The following is a 13,020-nucleotide window of genomic DNA, read 5'->3' on the forward strand; positions in this document are numbered from 1 at the left end:
ATGTCAAAAACGAACTTTACAACTTTGGTGCAAGGGTGGGGGGGATGGGGGAGGGGGCTGGGGAGAATTGGTGGGGGAGGATAGGAAGGGATGGGAAGGGGAAACAAAGGAGGAGGCTACATTGCTTGATAAGAAATGTACTCATTATCTTGCCCATATAATTGTAACCCTTCTGTACAGTATTTTCACAATTAAAAAAAAATAAACAAAATTTATAATATTGGGGCTGGGAAGGTGGCTCAGTGGTAGAGCGCTTGCCTTGCATGCCTGAGACCCTGGGTTCCATTCCTCAGCACCACATAAGCAAAAAAGAAAAAAGTCGGAAGTGGCGCTGTGGCTCAAGTGGTAGAGTGCTAGCCTTGAGCTGAAGAGCTGAGGGACAGTGCCCAGGCCCAGAGTTCAGGCCCCACAACTGGACCTCCCAAAAAGATTTTATAATATTAACTTTTGATACATGTTCAGTTTGCCAAGGTTGTGGGTTTTTGTTTGTTTTGGCTCTTTTTTGGGGGGGGGTTGGTTGTGGGGCTTCAACTCTGGGCTTGGGCGCTGTCCCTCAGCTCTTCAACACAAAGTGAGTGCTCTACCACTTGAACCACAGCTCCAATTCTAGTTTTGTGGAGGTTAATTGGAGATAAGAGGCTCATGGATTTTCCTGCGAGGCCTGGCTTTGAACTGTAATCCTCAGATCTCAGCCTCCTGAGTAGATAGGATCACAGGCATGAGCCACCAGTGCCCAGCTTTTTTTTTTTTTTTTGTCAGGTTCTTGCTATGTAGCCCATGCTGGCCTAGAACTCAAGATCCTCCTGCCGCAATCTACAAGTGTTTGGATTACAGATATGCGCCACCGCGCCTGGTTGTAATTGAATACTTGTAAGCACTTTAACTCCGTGCAGAAACCAATCTCCAGAATTCTTCATCTTACAAAACCAAATTTCTGTATCCATTACGCACTAGGTCACAACACCCCCCCCCCCGCGCTCACCCCTTACAACCCCCTCTTCTACTTTCCATCTCTGGATCTGAGCTCACCCAGGACCCCAAGTCTGTGGACTCATATGGTGTGAATCATAATGTGCCAGTGGTTTATTTCACTCTGCATCATGTCTTCAGGGCTCTTCTATGAATTAGCGTGTCAGAATTTCCTTCCTTTTGACGGCTGAATAATACCTCACCTATAAGGCCGCCTAGTAACATCGCACCTATAAACCACACTTGGCCTCATGCATTTTCTTGCTGGAAAATGTGAATATTTTAAAGCCATTAATACTGTGGTGGACTGTTGCCGAAGCTAGAGGAAACTGATGCAGGCAGGAAATGGTAATATTTGGTATAGGGTTGATCAGATAACATCATGGCCACCTGGGGGAGAAACTGACTTAACTATGATCTAGGGTGGGGCTGAAGGAAGTCCACAGGGGGACAGACCCCAGACCTAATTCGTCAGGTGCCATAAACATTCTGAAGCCTGAGGGCCCTGGAAACAGGGCCTCAGCAGAGTCGTAACAGCTATGGACACAGAGTGTCTGGAATCATCTATCTCCCACCAGTCCCTGACCCAGACTTGAGTTTCTTGAAGCTTCCCTGAAGAGGAAACACTTGGTTTTTTCCCTCTTCAGACACCTGTCTGCTGACACTGTCCACTGGCAAAGCCAACTGGAAGACACAGACAAAGAGACCCCCACTGGCTATAGTCCCTTAGAGCAAGATGGAGGAGGAACTAGAGTAGAAATAAAGGGAAATTATAGTCACTAATTCTAGCCAATGTAGAAGTAGGGGCTTGCCTGGGCATAGTGGGTCATCTAAGAAAAGTTTCGTGTCATTTTATGTGTTAGGTTGACCAATGTCTCTCTAGGAGGGACCAAGGTTGATCTAGACAGGACCATAGCTCAAATGGTAGAGCACATGTCAACCAGGCACAAGACCCTGAGTTAAATCCCAGTACTTCCCATAAAAGGGAAAGAGAGAAAATTATCAGTAGTTTTCCAGTCCCTGTTGGCAAGAAGGTGTGTCAAAGAAGGTTTATGAAAATGTAAAATGAAGCAGGTCCCAGGAGCTCATGCCTAGCTACTTAGGAGGCTGAGGTATGAGGATCTTAGTTCAAAGCCAGGCTGGGCAGCAAAGTCCAGAGATTCTTTTCTCTGATTAACCACCAAAAAAGCTGGAAGTGGCTCTGTGGCTCAAATGATAGAGTGCTAGGAGCAAAGGAAGCTCAGAGATAATGTCCAGGCCTGGAGTTCAAGTCTCAGTATGGCAGAAAAACAAACCAATGAAAATAAAAACAAAAATGAAGTGATATAAATAAATTGGGGAGCTGGGAAGGTGGCTCAGTGGTAGAACACTTGCCTTGCATGCATGAGGCCCTGGGTTCAATTCCTCAGCACCACATAAGCAAAAAGAAAAAAGCCGGAAGTGGCGCTGTGGCTCAAGTGGTAGAGCGCTAGCCTTGAGCTGAAGAGCTGAGGGACAGCGCCCAGGCCCAGAGTTCAGGCCCCACAACCGGACCCCCTTCCAAAAAATAAATAAATAAATAAATAAATAAATAAATAAATTGGAACCATTTGGGGCATGGTACCAGTGTTCAGGTATCACTACCTGTCCATGGTCCTGAAATTGTGTTGACCTCAGGAATTTAAGGAGTCTTAGCAAGTCTTTTCCAGGAATTTTGCATAAGAAGAGGTAACTGTAAAAGGAAGGAATCAGAGATAAGCACACAGGCTATGAGGTAATTTAGCTACACAAACTGTCTCAAAGAAAATGCAGTAGAGGGGGCGGGGAAAGTGGCTCAGTGATAGGGTACTTGCCTTGCATGCATGAGGCCCTGGGTTCGATTCCTTAGCACCACATAAGCAAAAAAGAAAAAAGCCGGAAGTGGCACTGTGGCTCAAGTGGTAGAGCGCTAGCCTTGAGCTGAAGAGCTGAGGGACAGCGCCCAGGCCCCGAGTTCAGGCCCATGACCAACAAGGGAAAGAAAGAAAGAAGGAAAGAAAGAAAGAAAGAAAGAAAGAAAGAAAGAAAGAAAGAAAGAAAGAAAGAAAGAAAGAAAGAAAGAAAGAAAGAAAGAAAGAAAGAAAGAAAGAAAGGGAGGAAGGAAGAAAGAAAGGGAGGAAGGAAGGGAAAGGAGAGGAAAGAAAGGAAAGAAAAGAAAAGAAAAGAGAGGCTGGGAAGGTGGCTTAGTGGTAGAGTGCTTGTCTAGCATGCATGAAGCCCTGGGTTCAATTCCTCAGTACCACATACACAGAAAAAGCCAGAAGTGGTGCTGTGGCTCAAGTAGTAGAGTGAAAGCCTTGAGCAAAAGAAGCTCAGGGACGGGGCTGGGAAGGTAGCTCAGTGGTAGAGTGCTTGCCCTTGCATGCATGAGGCCCTGGGTTCGATTCCTCAGCACCACATAAGCAGAAAAAGCTGGAAGTGGTGCTGTGGCTCAAGTGGTAGAGCACTAGCCTTGAGCTGAAGAGCTGAGGGACAGTGCCCAGGCCCAGAGTTCAGGTACCATGACTGGCAAAAAAAAAAAAAAAAAAAGAAGCTCAGGGACAGTGCCCAGGGCCTGAGTTCAACCGCAGGATTGGCACACACACAAAAAAATTCACTCATGCCTGTCATCCTAGCTAATCCTGATTAGTGAATCATGGTTTGAAACCAGCACAGGCAGGAAAATCTTTTTTTGGGGGGGGGTCCGGTCGTGGGGCCTGAACTCTGGGCTTGGGCGCTGTCCCTCAGCTCTTCAGCTCAAGGCTAGCACTCTACCACTTGAGCCACAGCACCACTTCCAGCTTTTTACTTTTTGCTTATGTGGTGCTGAGGAATGGAACCCAGGGCCTCAGGCATGCAAGGCAAGCGCTCTACCACTGAGCTAACTTCCCAGCCCATCCATGAGACTCTTATCTCTAATTAATCAGCAAAAAGCTGGAAATAGAGCTGTGGCTCGAGTGGTAAATCTCAGGCTTCTGAATAGCTAGGACTATAAGCATGAGCCACTGGCACCTGGAGGGAGAGAACTCCAAGTGGCAGAACTAGGGAAAAGGACCTAAGGAGGACACACTGGTAAGGAGCATTGGGAGCTCAATCACTGAAAGCTGGCAAAGTCCTCTGATCACCAGGAAAGCAGAAACAGCCCCTTGGGTTCAAAGCCAAGGATAGTATGTGGGTACACAGTTTGGGGAGCTGCTGAGGGCACACAGAGCTGGAGGCTAGAGCACACCCTAAGTAGGAGCCTTGGGCTCTTCTGTGTATAGCTTGAGCAGCTGCAGCTCCAATCCAATTGTACAGATGGCAGACTGGGTTAGCACCTCCCTATCTCAGCTCACAAGTGCTTGGGACTGGAGAGAGGACAGGAAGACAGTGACCAGGCCAGCACTCTCCAAGGCCCTGGATATGCTGCTGCCACCCAGCAAGAGGAAAAGCTGTCCCCAGAGAATCCACTGGGGACCCAGTCATGGAGAGGCAAGCATGCTTGCTGCAACTTGGCAGGCCAAGCCACCAGCTGGGGTCCCTCTAGCCCCATCTACTGGCCAGACTGACCAAGGTTCTGGGTGAAGGAGAAATTCATTGAGAGATTCAAGCAACCATAAGGAGGAAATAAATTGAAGAAAGCGTACAAACCCTAGTAGTAGCAGAGAGAGAGAGAGAGAGAGAGAGAGAGAGAGAGAGAGTGCAAGCTAGAGAAGGAGAAAGTGAAGAAAGAGAGAGGAAGGAAGGAGGGAGGGAGGGAGGGAAGAAAAAACGAGATAAAGAAAGAATAATGGAAAAGGAAAAGAAAGAGAAAGGAAGTTTTTAAGTTTCTAGAAAGAGTGAAAGAAAAAAGAAAGAAAAAATCTAGGGGCTGGGAATGTGGCTTAGTGGTAGAGTGTTTGCCTAGCATGCATGAAGCCCTGGGTTCCATTCCTCAGTACCACATACACAGAAAAAGCTGGAAGTGGCACTGTGGCTCAAGTGCTAGAGTGCTAGCTTTGAGCAAATGAAGCTCAGAGGCAGAGCCCAGGCCCTGAGTTCAAGTCCTAGCACTGGCAAAAAAGAAAGAGAGAAAGAAAGAAAGAGAGGGAGAAAGAAAGAAAGGAAGGAAGGAAGGAAGGAAGGAAGGAAGGAAGGAAGGAAGGAAAATCTAGTCAGCAGGACTTGCTAGTGAACTGCAAATGATATAGTACACCATGTGTGTGTGTGTGCATGTGTAAGTGTGTGTGTGTAAGAGCATGGGGGGGGTTGGCTTGATGATTACAAGTGCCAGTGACCCCAGCAAGCAGAGAACCCCATCACAGACCGCAGGGGTGTAACTATGGCGGCGTCTCCCCAGCATGGGTGTAAAGCACCCGGGAAACATCGTGTCATTATTTATGATGGGCTGTGTTTGAGGCATGTCATCCAAACCCATCATCTTTCTCCTGGCATGCCCCCTCAAACTCCCACATGTGTCCCCTTAGATTCCCACACAGGCCTCCTCCATGCCCCAATTTCTTTAAAAACATCTACCTCCTTACTCTGTACTTTCATGTCGCTGGAGGATAGAGGTGACTCAGGGCTGGCTTCGTCTCCTCCCACTGTTCCAAGGAATTTCCACTCAGATTTCTTCTCAAGATAGAAAAGCAGCCCCCTTCTTCAGTCTCACTTCTGTTTCTCAAATCTGGTCAATAGGCCACTGGCTACTGCCCCCCAACCCAGACTCTTCCCCTCCCTAGTGTCTCACACATGTAATACCAGCTATTCAAGCCAAGACCTGACAATCATGGTTCAAAGCCCTCCAGGGTGGGAAAGTTCATGAGATCCTTATCTCCCATGAACCACTAAAAAGCTAGAAGTGGAGTTGTGTTTCAAATGGTAGAATGCCAGCCTTAAGTGAAAAAATGCAGGGTCAGTGACCAGGCTCTGAGTTCAAGTTCAAGGACAAGTGCCCCCCCCACACACACCAGTAAATGGTACAGTCTGGAGCAGAGTGAGATATTTAGGGCACTCTCTGACTGGGAGAATGACCCCCCCTTAAGTTTTACATCCTATGCCCCTCATCTCAGCCCTATGAGGGTTAGCATTCTCCATAAATGCAGAAATCAACTAGAAGCAGGGCATGGTGGTGCTTGCCTATAATCCCAGCTATTCAGGAGTCAGAGGAAAGAAGATCCTGGTCCAAGGCTAGCTTAGGGCCAAAAGCAAGAGACCCTACCTGAAAAAAAGAAGAAGGAAGAAGGGTTGGAGATATGGCTTAAGTAGTAGAGTGCCTTTTAGGCAAAAGAGAGAGAGAGAGAGAGAGGTCACAGAACACACTTTAAGGGACCTTAGAGGAGCAGGAAAGCTACAGAAATTACTCTCACACCATCCTGATTAAGGATGGCTCTGAGTTAATCCATCCTGGGATTTCTAGTTACACAGGAGTGCGCATGTGTGTATGTGTATGCTGCATCCCCTCCCCCATACACACACACACAAACCCAGACTCAACCTGAAAGATCCTCAGGTCCCCACAAGTGGAGAACCATCAGTGTGGGGAACTGCCCACTGGATCCACAAGTGAGTGTAAAAGATGAGGCCACAGGACAGTGGTGGGAGGGATTCAGCTGGTGTGCTACAGTATATTCTAGGGGGGAAAAAACTCTCCCACACAGGAGACAGGTGTGAGCCTTATGGTGCTGGGGGGAGCAGGGAGGCATAGCGGGTGAAAGCAACTTCAGTATCTGTTTCTGGGGGAGTAGGTATGAACAGGCTTGGATACACCCTAACATAATACAGCAGTTACAATAGCGAAGTAGATGTCCACAGTGGCAAGACAGATTTCAGAAATGTGGCATGAGCAGGAGCTGGTGGCTCACGCCTATCATCCGAGCTACTCAGGAGGCTGAGATCTGAGGATCATAGTTCGAAGCCAACCGTGGCGGGAAAGTCTGTGGGACTCTTACCCTGAAAGAACTACCAAAAAAAAAAAAAAAAGCTGGAAGTAGAACTGTGGCTCAAGTGACAGGATGCTAGCTAGCCTGGGGTACAAAACCTCAGAGGTAGCCCCCAGGCCCTGAGTTCAAGCCCCACAATGGACAGCAACACAACAAAATCAAGTAATAACCACAGGATCCAAAGATTTTATGGATAGAAAGTTGTGCCTCTGTTAATGGGGCAGCCTCAAGCACACACATGCTAAGCCTCAGCCCAGGACAAGGGTGGGGTTCCCCCCACACCCCATGTCTAATCCCTTCAGAGATTCCAGGGTGAGCCAGGCCAAAGCTGCCCAGGGCATTCCTCAAAGAGACCCGATTTCCAGGCTGGTGAAACTGCATTTCAGTTTCCCTTTCCTATTCGGTTCATTTCCGGTGAGCCTAGCCACGCCCACATCTGTTTGCTCACTGGGGACAGAGGATGGATCCACCCAGCTGTGGGTGTTTGTTTGTTTGTTTGTTTTTGGTCAGTCATGGGGCTTGAACTCTGGGCCTGGGCGCTGTCCCTCAGCTCTTCAGCTCAAGGTGAGCACTCTACCCGTGGAGCCACAGCACCACTTCTGGTTTTCTGGTGGTTTATTGGAGATAAGAGTCTCATGGACTTTCCTTCCCCAGGCTGGCTTTGAAGCACGATCCTCAGATCTCAGCCTCCTGAGTAGCTGAGCTTCCAGGGGCTTCTGGGCTTGGGGCTCTGTGGGTGGTTTTTAACAACAAAGGGGAGGGGGGAAGCTGCTTATATTGGAGGGCCATGAAAACCCTTTTTGCCTCAAGCTATTTGATCAACTGCCCACAGAACCTCTGGCCAAGAGGTGAGTGCAGCCTGGGTGTGTGGATGATGCTTCCAGCACGGTTCTTGGGGTTGGGGACTCTGTGGATATTGTCTCAGCACAGTTGATACCCACTTCCAAGTCCCTGGCAATGAAGCTGGGCTGCCGCCTCGGCAGCTTCTGATCTCTTTCCCCACAGAAGTGAGAAACCTTCAAGAATGTCAAAGAAGGGGCTGGGAAGTTGGCTCAGTGGTAGAGCGCTTGCCTTGTATGCATGAGGCCCTGGGTTCGATTCCTCAGCACCACATAATAAGAAAAAGCTGGAAATGGCACTGTGGCTCAAGTGGTAGAGCGCTAGCCTTGAGCTGAAGAGCTGAGGGACAGCGTCCAGGCTCAGAGTTCAGGCCCCACGACTGGACCAAAAAAAAAAAAAAAAAATTGTTGCATGGACTTTCCTGCTTGGGCTGGCTTCAAACCATGATCCTTAGATTTCAGCCTCCCAAGTAGCTAGGATTTGACCCGTCCAGCAGGCCAGGTAATTTTGTGGGGGATCCGAAGAGGGGGCACCTCCTAAAAGAACCAAGGGGGGGCGAGAGAGGATCGAGACCAAGCGCATAAAGAAAGACAGAGCCATTCTGAGTCGCGTCAAGGTCTACTTTATTAAAGTGAGGCAGGGTTTAAATACCCGAAGGGACAGGGGAAGGGAAAGAAGAAAAGAAAAAAAAACTTTGCAGAAGCAAGGGTGAGGAGTCCCGGGGTCAGGGATGGGTCGTGCTTATCCTTTGGCCGTTGTGCTCATCTTAAAGGTATCTCCTGTGATTTCTTTTATGGTTAGCCAGGCGCCGTTTGCTTAGGGCCGGAGATAAGATAAGTTTTATGGCTAGCCAGATGTAGTTTGTTATGGGAAGTTATCTAAATGTACACCTGGGAATTTCTGAGAACGGCTACTTGTCAATTAGGTGTTTGAAAGAGGCCAGAGCATTCTCAGGCAGGTTTCGGGTCTCCAACAAGGATTACAGGTATGTAATGTGCCTGGCTGTGCCTGGTGCCTGGCTTACTTCTTACTCTTTCTATCTCCCCTGAAGCCTCTTCATTCTTTCTCCTAACTTCCCTCACCTGCCTCTAGCACCTGCTCTGGTCCCCACTTACCCTAGCCTCCATGCCCATCTGGCCTCCGTCTCCTAAGTCTCTCCCTCCTGTGTCCCTGCTCAGGTATGGGAGCGCCCAGAGGCCCTGCACACTGAGCTGGCCCTGACGCTGAAGGTGCTGGGCTCCGTGGCTGACCCCGCCCTGGAGGACATCCTGGACCAATGGCTCAGCACTGTGTACTACATCCACTACCAGCTCCTGGCCTGTGTGAGTCCTGGGCCCAAGCTGTCCCAAATAGAGAGGTGGGGCTCTGAGCCCCAGTGGCCCCTTAGGTCCCAGGCCTGGCCTCAACTCCACCCTGCTCTGTCCCCAGGCCCAGGCTCAGCCCTCAGCCAGCCCCAGGCCCCACAGCCTGCCTGTCCCACTGGCTGCACAGGCTCCAGGCTGCTCTGAAGCAGGTGAGGGGCACATGGTGGGACAATGCAGGTACACTGTGCCTGTATCCCAAGCTTGAACAGCCATGAGCACCCCACCCTCTCTGTTCCCCCAGGAATCTCCGGGCTTCCTGCAGGCCTCTGTCACCTTCAATCTGTTTTCATTTCCTCACCTAGGGCCTGAGCTGTGTCGCCAGAGGTGCCCTGTGTGTCAAATAATGTGGACTCATCCCCAGTGCATCTGGGGGACACTTGCACCCTATTTAAGTTATTTCCTCCTTCCCCTTATTTATAGCCCAGATTTAAGATGATAGTTGAGTTTATTTTTCTACTTGTATGTAAATAAACAGAAAAAATAAATAAACACAATACCCTTGGCTTTATGTGTGGCTACTTGTGATGGTCATACCGGTCTGAGTGTGGATGTCAGTGTATGTTGTTGGTGTGTGCTTGATTTTTGTGATTGTGTGTCCAAAGTGAGTGTCTCCCCAAACTTAGGACTAGCCAAAGCTGCATCACAGTGCATATTCATGCATACCTCTTCATGCATGTGTGTATATGTGCATGTGTGAGTGTGGGTGTGCAGGTGCATGGGTCTGCACATACCTAAGACAGATCGAGGGCTATATGTCACTCAGCATATATTATCTGATAATAAATGATCAGTGAAGAACCAAGGCCAGAAGCCAGTAACCTATGCCTGGCATCCTAACTACTTAGGAGGCTGAGATCTGAGAAGTGCAGTTCCAAACCAACCCATGCAGAAAAGTCCATGAGACTCTTATCTCCAATATGCTAGAAAAAACTCAGAAGTGGAGGTATGGCTCAAGTAGAAGAGTGCCAGCCTTTATTGAAAAAGCTAAGCGATAGTGCCCTGGCCCTGAGTTCAAGCCCTAGTACTGGCACACACAACACACACACACACACACACACACACACACACACACACACACACACACACACACACACCCAAGGCCTTTCCAATTCCTATTCACAGATTTTTTTTTGTCAGTCATAGACCTTGAATTCAGGGCCTGGGCACTGTCCCTGAGTTCTTTTGCTCAAGGCTAGCGCTCTACTACTTTGAGCCATGACTCTACTTCCAGTTTTCTGGTGGTTAATTGGAGTCTCACAGGGGCTGGGAAGGTGGCTCAGTGGTAGAGTGCTTTCCTTGAATGTATGAGGCCCTGGGTTTGATTCCTGAGCACACATAAACAGCAAAAGCCGGAAGTGGCTCTGTGGCTAAGTAGTAGAGTGCTAGCCTTGAGCTGAAGAGCTGAAGGACAGCGCCCAGGCCCAGAGTTCAAGATCCACAACCGACCCCCGCCCCCCCCCCCAAAAAAAAAGTCTCACAGACTTTCCTTACAGGACAGGCTTCAAACTGTGTTCCTTAGATCTCAGACTCCTCAGTAACTAGGATTACAGGCATGAGCCACCAGCACCCAGTTAGATTTTATTTATTTGTCATGCAGCTTGTACTTAGGGTCTGGGTGATGTTCCTGAGCTTTTGTGTTCAAGGCTACCACTTTACCACTAGAATCATACTTCCACTCTGGATTTTTTTTTTCTAGTGTTTCATTGGAGATAAGAGTGTCATGGTTGCCGGGCACTGGTGGCTCACGCCTGTAATCCTAGCTACTCAGGAGGCTGAGATCTGAGGATCGTGGTTCAAAGCCAGCCCGGGCAGGAGAGATCGTGAGACTCCTATCTCCAATAAACCACCAGAAAACCGGAAGTGGCGCTGTAGCTCAAGTGGTAGAGCACTAGCCTTGAGCTGAAGAGCTGAGGGACAGCGCCCAGGCCCAGAGTTCAAGCCCCACGAACAACAACAACAACAACAACAACAAAAAAAAAGTGTCATGGTCTTTTCTTGCCTAAGCTGGCCTCAAACTTCAGTCCTCAGATCTCAGCCTTCTGAGTAGCTAGGATGACAAACGTGAGCCACCAGCAACCCAGCTTGTTGCAGTTTTCGAAATCTTGCTTATTATGTGAGCAACTGAATTTGCTAAGAGTTTGGGGCCCGCCTGGGTTATCCCCTACCCCCCCCCCCCCCCGGCATGCAGCCGGGAAGATTTGCCAGGCCAGCCTGAGTTGCTGGGAGCATTTAGTGGCTGGGCCTGGCAGGCTGAGGAAGGCGCCTCCACACCTGGACTTCTCCAAAGCTAGGCAGCTGTCCTCACAGCCTCCCACCCCGTCTGCCCAGCTCTATCCTCCTCCCTCCTTCTCTGTTGCTATTTCTGTCTTCCTTTCCTTCTCCCCAGGCCTCAGGGGGCCCCTAGCTGGCTAGAAGCTGTCCTCCTCCTTCCCCTGGATGTGAAATGAGTTTTTACTGCAGGGACTGTGCCAGCCCGGAGACCCCAACATACCCCTTGGCCTCAGAGAGACGGCCTCAGAGCCCCCTCCATCCTCCTTCCCATTGTCCTCCCAGCCACCAGCAGGGGTGTGTGTGTGTGTGTGTGTGTGTGTGTGTGTGTGTGTGTCCATCCTGGGACTTGAACTCAGGACTTGGGCACTGTCCCTGAGCTTTTTTGCTCAAATATAGCTCTCTACCACTTGAGCCACAATGCCACTTGCAGTTTTCTGGTGGTTCATTGGAGATAAGAGTCTCATGGACTTTCCTTCCCCAGCTGACTTTGAACCAACATCCTCAGATCTCAGCCTCCTGAGCAGCTAGGATGACAGGCATGAGTTACTGGCACCTATCTTTTTCTGCAAGATTCTCTCAAGCCACAGACCAATGCCCAGAGGGAGACAGCTCTCTTCTACTGCTTATAAACAGGATTCCCCCCCCCCCAACCCCCGGTGGTACTGAGAATCAAACTCACTTACTAGGCAAGGGCCTGTACCACTTGAATCATACCTCCAACACCTTTCTTTTCATTTAATTTAATTTTTATTTTATTTTTGTCCATCATGGGGCTTGAACTCTGGGCCTGAGCACTGTCCTTCAGCTCTTCAGCTCAAGGCTAGAGCTCTACCACTTGAGCCACAGCGCCACTTCCTACCTTTTTTAATTTTTGCATTATTAGTTTTCAAGGTAGGCTGCCCTTACCTAACTGGAGTGCCATCCATCTATTTCTGTTTCTCTATGTACCCACCACTATACCCAGCTATTGAATTCACCCTACCCCACCCCAAGGCTGGAACTACAGTAAGTACCATCATGCACAGCCATTGGTTGAGATGGAAGCTCATGAACTTCTTTTTGTCAGGGCTGGCCTCAAACTGAGATCCTCTTCAATCTCCACCTCCCACGTAGGATTACAGATAAGAACCAAAACATTCATCTCCAAACACACTGGCTTGCTTGCTCACTTGCTTTTCTTTCTTATTTATTTTTTGTCAGTGGTAGGCCTTGAATTCAGGGCCTGGGTGTTTTTCCTAAGTTTCTTTCATTCAAGACTGGTGCTCTACTACTTTGAGCCACAGCTTCATTTCCAGTTTTTAGGTGGTTAATTGGAGATACATTTTATGGCCTTTCTTGCCTGGGCTTTGTTTTGAAGTGCAGTCCTCAGATCTCAGCCTCCCCAGTAGCTAGAATTATAGGTTTGAGCCACCAGCACCCCATTAACGCACTTGTTTTCTTTTCTTTTTTTTGGGGGGGGGGGTCCGGTTGTGGGGCCTGAACTCTGGGCCTGGGCGCTGTCTCAGCTCTTCAGCTCAAGGCTAGCACTCTACCACTTGAGCTACAGCGCCACTTCCGGCTTTTTTCCTTTTTGCTTATGTGGTGCTGAGGAATCGAACCCAGGGCCTCAGGCATGCAAGGCAAGCGCCTTACCACTGAGCCACCTTCCCAGCCCCAACGCACTTGTTTTCTATGCTTCA

This window comes from Dipodomys merriami, unplaced genomic scaffold (genome assembly GCF_024711535.1).
Source record: "Dipodomys merriami isolate MVZ:Mamm:240054 unplaced genomic scaffold, mDipMer1.0.p SCAF_106, whole genome shotgun sequence".
NCBI classification, from domain to species: domain Eukaryota; kingdom Metazoa; phylum Chordata; class Mammalia; order Rodentia; family Heteromyidae; genus Dipodomys; species Dipodomys merriami.